General features: G+C 38.7%; 1 pseudogene; it reads right to left on the bottom strand.

Moving 5' to 3' along the window:
- Positions 1-756: 756 nt before the first annotated feature.
- LOC108345475 (NAD(P)H-quinone oxidoreductase subunit N, chloroplastic-like) lies at positions 757-6,507 on the bottom strand (annotated as a pseudogene).
- Between the last annotated feature and the right edge of the window lie 843 nt (positions 6,508-7,350).

Raw genomic sequence — 7,350 nt, 5'->3', positions numbered from 1 at the left:
AACTTTTCCGATGAGCCATTGCAGAGTTGATTTGTGTCATTAGGAATATCACCGGTCCTGATAACATCTTTTTTCCATCCTCTTTCTCGTACAGATCCGAGAATCAAGAGAGCAAAACCTTACCTTATGGAAAAATCTCATCTTTCTTCCTCCTTTGATGATTTCCTATGATTTTAACTATTGAAATAAATTGGTTGATTCGCGTGATACTTTTTTGGTGGCGAACTTCGTGAAAATGAAACAAAGGGAGGAAGGAAGAGGATGAAGGTGAACTAGATCGTGATATTTACTGGCAGATATACCGATAAACTTTTTTCGTCGGTAATTACCGACGGATAAAAAAGGTCGTCGATAAAATTTACTGGCAACATTTTTACCAATAGATTTTTGACCATCGATAAATTACAATTATCGACAGATGATGTTGAATAGCAAAAAGGCTTGAAGGGCATAATGTTGCTGTAAAGGAAAAAGGCTTGATGTACTAGAAATATTAGAATCAAATTTTCCACAAAGTGAAAGTTCCAACGTTTGAATAAATGTCATGTTTAAACCTTGAGAATTAAAGGACCGCTCATGACAGACAATCCGAATTATATACAAGGAAAATTATTTTTCCTATATGTTTGTGTCTTCCTTTCATATGCCACTTCTCTGCAGCTATGAAAAGCCTTAAATTGGAGAAGGTAAAATGAATATCTGTACTTGATTATTGAAGGTTGGAAATAAGGAATGATAAGTAAGATTGAAGCACCATTAAGCTTCCTCACTGCTAGTTAGTCCTGCAATTTCTTTAAGTGGCTTCCACATAAACTTTCTCCTAATCATCACATAAAACTGATATCAAACAGGAAGCAAAGCAATACAAAGGTGAAAATCTTATAAGCATTTGGGGTGAGTGTTGTTGGAAAATGGATGCAATAATCTTATATTTTGTTCTCTTTTCCTTAGTTCTACACTTCTAAGTGAAAACAAATGAATCTTATATACTATGTTTCATGTTGTTCTTATCAAACCCTTCTCAGTTAGACAAATTCAAGTTCTCAAGCAATAGAAAGCACCGATAGTTTCAAGAACAAAAGAAAAACTATAAAATCTAACTAGAATAACTAAAGGTTAAAAAATTTAGCTTTACAAGCTTCCACATTCAATAATGACCCTCGCATTAGGCCTAAGTGTTGGCAGCAAAGCTAGGAAGTGTAGTTCTGCCTTAGAAAGAACCCGTGAAAGACAACACATAACAAAAGATGATAGTGAGTTATATCCTGTAATTGTATGTTAAGTAAAATTTTAATGGAAAACAAGTAAAGAAGTAGTGCCACAATCCTCACTCCTTGGCTTCAAGTATCCAGACCACCAATCCTTTGGCATTTGGTGGCAATGATTCTAATCTGAAATCAACTTCTGGAGGATAATACCACCTCACTATTGGCTGCTTTCCAACATGAGCCTGAAATTCATCACGAAACCATTTGAAATATTTGAATATTTGAAGTTAAAAGCGATTGTCATTCGGTTAAGCAATCATAAACAAGAGTGTTGTGAAAAAAGAAAGAACTGATAGGGCAAACTAGGTGAATCTTGGTGAGGGTGGTTTCAGGGTCACCAAGGCCACGAGCGGAGAGGTCAAGGAAATAGTTGTTGAAATGTAAATCTAAACTACATAACTACTTTAACTGTCAAAATGACAGTTATCCTTCTCTGTATATATACTGGTTTTTCATTAATGAGAAATATATCGTTTCTCTACTCTCTGTATTACTTATCTTTGCTATCAGTTTACTTTCTCTAAAACTCTCTACAGTGCCAACTCTATCAGTGGTATTCAGAGCTACAGGTTGTTGAACCTGGTGAAGCATCGAACACGAACCAACAAAGGAATTGTTTTGTGAAGAAGGATTCACGTTGAAAGGGCGATGGCAGGAATGATCCAGAACAGCTTGCCGGTGTTCGATGGAAAGAATTACGATGATTGGTGCGTAAAGATGGATGTCATTCTGGGCTTCCAAGAACTTGATGAAATTGTCAAGAAAGGGTTTAAAGAATCTACAAAAGGTGACACGGAAGAAATGAAGAAGACCTACAAAGAAAACAAGAAACTGGACTGCAAGGGACGAATGCGTCTACACCAGTGTATTTCTGCAACGATATTTCAGAAGGTGTCTAAGGCAGTAACAGCCAAAGAAGCCTGGGACATATTACAAGACGAATATGGAAACTTAGGAAGAATAAAGAAGGTAAAACTTCAATCACTGTAGAGACAATATGAACTCTTGAGCATGGGAGAGCAAGAAACCATCGAAGAGTATATCGGCAGAATTCAGGTGGTTGTTAATGCAATGCGAGCGTGTGATAAAGTGGTAAAAGATAAGAAGATAGTTGAAAAGATCTTGAGAACATTAACGCCTCAGTACGATCATATTGTCGTGGCCATTGAGGAAAGCAAAGATCTGGAGAAAATGAAGGTAGAAGAGTTACAAAACTCTCTTGAAGCACACGAACAACGACTGATTGAGAGAAGAACAACATAACAGAATGCAACACAACACACAAATCAAGCGCTTCAGGCTAGAAGCAATCAAACTTACAAGAACCGTGGAACTGGCAGAGGAAGAGGAAGATCACGTGGTGGTCGTGGAGGCCGAAATGGAGGAAGATTCACGAATACTTTTGAACAAATCAAAGATGACAATAGTAACGAATACAGAGAAGGAAATAATAAAGCTAGAGGAAAGTTCAGAGGTAAGGGAGGAAGAAAGAATATTGACAAGCGAAATGTGCAATGCTTCACGTGTAGTAAATATGGTCATTACTCATCTGAGTGTTGGCATAATGAAAACAACAAGAAAGAAAAGAGCGATGAAGCAAATCTTGTAAAAGAAGAACTAGAATCAGACTCAGATCACGTTTTGTTGATGAGTATTGCTGCACATGATAGGAACTACAATAGGCGGAAATCAGACAAAGGTAAGGCCGACCAAACAGAGTATGTGTCACTTACTGGGAAAACAAGCCATGCAGAGGAAGAAATTTCGTGGTATTTGGATACGGGCTGCTCCAATCACATGACAGGTAATAGAAAATGGTTGCTTGATCTTGACACAAGTGTCAAGGGCACAGTACGGTTTGTAGATAATAGCATAATTAAAGCTGAAGGCACATGCAAAGTGTTAATCACTCGCAAAGATGGAAGATTTGTATTCATGCACAATGTTCTATATGTACCCGCAATGAAAAGCAATCTTCTCAGTCTCGGCCAACTTCTCGAAAAGGGTTATACCATGAAAATGCAACAGAAACACATCGAGGTATTCGACGAAAGACAGAGGATGGTTCTCAAAGCTCCCCTTGCGCGAAATCGAACATTTAGGGTAAATCTGAATGCAACAGAGATACAATGTTTGAATGCAACAAGTGCTAAGGAAGAAAACGAGTGGTTGTGGCACTTTCGATATGGGCACCTCAATTTTAGAAGCCTATGTCAACTGAAAGATAAAGATCTTGTGAGAGGCATTCCTACACTCGTTATACCAAACAAAGTTTGTGAGGGCTGTGCTACTGGAAAATAAATCAGAAAATCGTTCAAAAGTTATGCACCCAAGAGAGCGAGACAACTGTTGAATGTGGTACATGCAGATGTATGTGGCCCTTTTGACGTACCATCTCTAGGAGGTAACAAGTACTTCTTACTCTTTATAGATGAATTTTCCAGAAAACTTTGGATATATTTGCTAAGAGAAAAGAAAGAAACTTACACACACTTCGTTAAATTATGTTTCATGGCTGAGAGACAATCGGGTCAGCAAGTTAGAATTCTCAGAATTGATGGTGGAGGCGAGTTCAACTCTAGAGAAATGAACAAATTTTGCATTGACAAAGGGATTATACATGAAGTTACAACACCTTACACACCCCAGCACAACGGATTAGCTGAAAGAAGAAACTGCATGCTTTTGGATATGACCAGATGTATGATCAAAGGGAAAGGTCTTCCAAACTACCTGTGGGGAGAAGCTGTCTCGACGGCTACCTACCTACTGAATAGGAGTCCCACCAAAGCACTACCATCATGCACGCCAGAAGAGGTTTGGTCAGGAAGGAAACCTGATGTCCGACACTTGAAGGTTTTTGGCTCAGCTTGCTATAAGCACATCCCAGTTGAAAGAAGAAGGAAGCTGGATGACAGAAGTGAAACTCTCATCCTCGTTGGATATCATCCAACCGGTGCATACAGGCTATATGATCCGGTGAAGAGACAAATCGCAATCAGCAGGGATGTGATAGTAGATGAGTCAGTTACGCCTAGATGGCCTGATGCAAAGAATAATCCAATGGAACAATCGAGTGCTGAGGTGACTACCTGGCTGGAGGAGGATAGGACCGAGGAGACCAAACAGTCTGATACTAATGAAGTTGCTGAAGCCAGAAGATCACAGAGAATGCGATTCCCCTCCACGAGACTTGTAGATCATGAACTGTTTAATGACAGTGATATTACAGATACAGGTGATTTGGTTCACTGTGCTTTCTTGGCAGGTGCAGAAACACTCACATGGGAACAAGCCATCGAGATTAAACAATGGAGGGAAGCTATGTTGGAAGAACTATCAGCTATTGAGAAAAATAGAACATGGAAGTTGGTTGAATTGCCTGAGCACAAGAGAGCCATAGAGGTAAAATGGGTGTTTAAAACTAAATACAAACCAGATGGAAGTGTTGCAAAGTTAAAAGCTAGGTTGGTTGCAAAAGGTTTTTTACAGAAACCCGGGATAGATTTCACTGATGTCTATGCCCCTGTTGCAAGATTAGAGACTGTAAGGCTCATCGTTGCAATAGCCAACTTCAATGGTTGGACCATTCACTAGATGGACGTCAAATCTGCATTCCTGAATGGCCCTCTCGAAGAAGAAGTTTACGTAAATCAACCACCTGGCTTTGTCAAAAGGGAACAAGAGCTGAAAGTGTACAGACTAAACAAAGCATTATACGGTCTTCGTCAAGCACCACGAGCCTGGAACAAACATATTGATGCACTGCTTATCAGGTTTGGTTTTAAAAAATGTACAGTTGAATATGGAATTTACCTGAAATTTGTTGAGCAGCTAGGTACTCTCGTAGTATGCTTGTACGTAGACGACCTATTGGTTACTGGGAACTCCACACAAGAGATTGAAGAATTCAAAGCAAAAATGAAGACTGAATTCGAAATGACAGATCTTGGCAACTTGGGCTACTTCCTAGGACTGGAATTCATGCAGACAGAAGATGGAATGTTCATAGATCAACGAAAGTATATTTTAGAGACCTAGGAAAGATTTAACTTGAAGAACTGTAACTGCACATCCATCCCTGTCATGGTAAATTTGAAACTCTCCTGTCAGCAAGAAGAAACCAAAGTTGATGCAACATTGTTCAAGCAGATAGTAGGAACTCTCCGCTACATATGCAACAGCAGACCGAATATCAGTTTCGGAGTCGGACTCCTCAGCAGGTTCATGCACGACCCTAGACAGTCTCATCTCGCTGCTGCCAAGCACATTCTACATTATTTGAAGGGAACAACAGATCATGGCCTCTATTTCCCCAGGAAAGCTGACTGCACAAACGATATTTTAGAGGCATGGTGTGATGTAGACTGGAGTGGCGATCAAGTGGACAAAAAGAGCACTTTTGGGTATGTGTTTAAGCTAATGGGGGCCTCCATATCGTGGTGTTCAAAGAAACAGAACGTTGTTGCGCTCTCGTCTTGTGAAGCAGAGTATATATCTTCTGCCGAAACTGCTTGTCAGTGTGCCTGGTTGGAAGTCATTCTGCAAGAGTTGAGGATTGAGCACCGCAAACCAACACGCTTAATGGTGGACAATAAATCTGCTATCAACTTATCCAAGAATCCAATCTCCCATGGCAGAAGCAAACACATAGAGACCAAGTTTCATTATCTCAGAGATCAAGTCAGTAAAGGAAAGCTAGAACCGGTATATTGCAACACAGATGATCAAACAACATATATTTTTACTAAGGCCTTTCGTCAGAACAGGTTTGAAAGGCTGAGAGAATCACTTGGAGTTAGATCCTTGAGTAGTTTAGCTTTAAAGGGGAATGTTGAAATGTAAATCTAAACTACATAACTACTTTAACTGTCAAAATGACAGTTATCCTTCTCTGTATATATACTGATTTTTCATTAATGAGAAATATATCGTTTCTCTACTCTCTGTATTACTTCTCTTTGCTATCAGTTTACTTTCTCTAAAACTCTCTACAGCGCCAACTCTATCAATAGTAGCCCTGGCATATGAGACGTGACAAGTAACGCCCCTCATAGCCCCCCTCGTGAGGAGGGTATATTGCAAGTGCTTTGTGCTCTTCAACATCTGAAAGCCCACGATCAATATCTAGCCATATCAAGTCCCCTCCGAATAAGTCTCCTATCCCTCTACACTAGACAACTCCTACCCTTTTCCAATTGTTGTTGTTATTACCATTTTTTCCTCTCCAACACTTCATCACTGCACATCCAAAAGTTATATTTAGTATAACAATGAAACAAATTTAGTTTAGAGTAAAATCAAAATTATTTCTACCTCCTACAGTGATTGTTCCTATAATCTTATTATTTTTCATAGAAAGCATCCTAATAGATGAGAAAGCTTGTAGTGATTCCCTCAGTTTTGCTTCCATTCATTAGTGGAAACTGTTTGAACTCAGCTTTAGGACTTGTAAATTGCTTGGCCATGTATATCCATTATTCTCTGATAAAAACAGAATTGACTAAGTGTACATTTACCTGAAATAGCATCAAATATATCACAAATTATACATATTGTTCAGTAAAATAATTTTGAACTAGAAATAGACCTTATATCAAAGTTTGTAAAGTTGGTAAAGGCTGTGCTTTGAAAGAATGGATCACAAACAACGCATAGCCAATTAGAGTGCATAAATTGAATGAATAAAATGACATATAATTTCAATTGATGGAAGACAAATTACTCATCTTCATACTCACATATTACAACTTAAACATTTAAAAGCTAAGGTAAAAAAAAAGAAAAATTATACTTCATTCAGTTGGCTATTCATTAAATATATTAAGAAGAGATGAAGTTATTAGAAGAAGAAGTTGTTGCCTACTTGAGAAAGTAATTACGAAAAAAAAAACCCTTACTCCGAAAGGGGGACGAACACTAAGAGCAGCTACACTTGCATGATCAACCACATCTACCTAGGTTGGCTCCTACCTCCACTCCTATGGAGCTTTTTTTAAAGCGAGTTGAATCACTGCTTCACCGAAACAAACAGTGAGAGAACCGATTTCAATCGGTGAAAAATGAAGGAAAAAATCGGTCA

This window comes from Vigna angularis, chromosome 8, assembly GCF_016808095.1.
Source record: "Vigna angularis cultivar LongXiaoDou No.4 chromosome 8, ASM1680809v1, whole genome shotgun sequence".
In the NCBI taxonomy this organism is placed as follows: Eukaryota; Viridiplantae; Streptophyta; class Magnoliopsida; order Fabales; family Fabaceae; genus Vigna; species Vigna angularis.
Note: the sequence above shows the minus strand (reverse complement) of the source record. Positions and strands in the feature narration are given on the sequence as shown.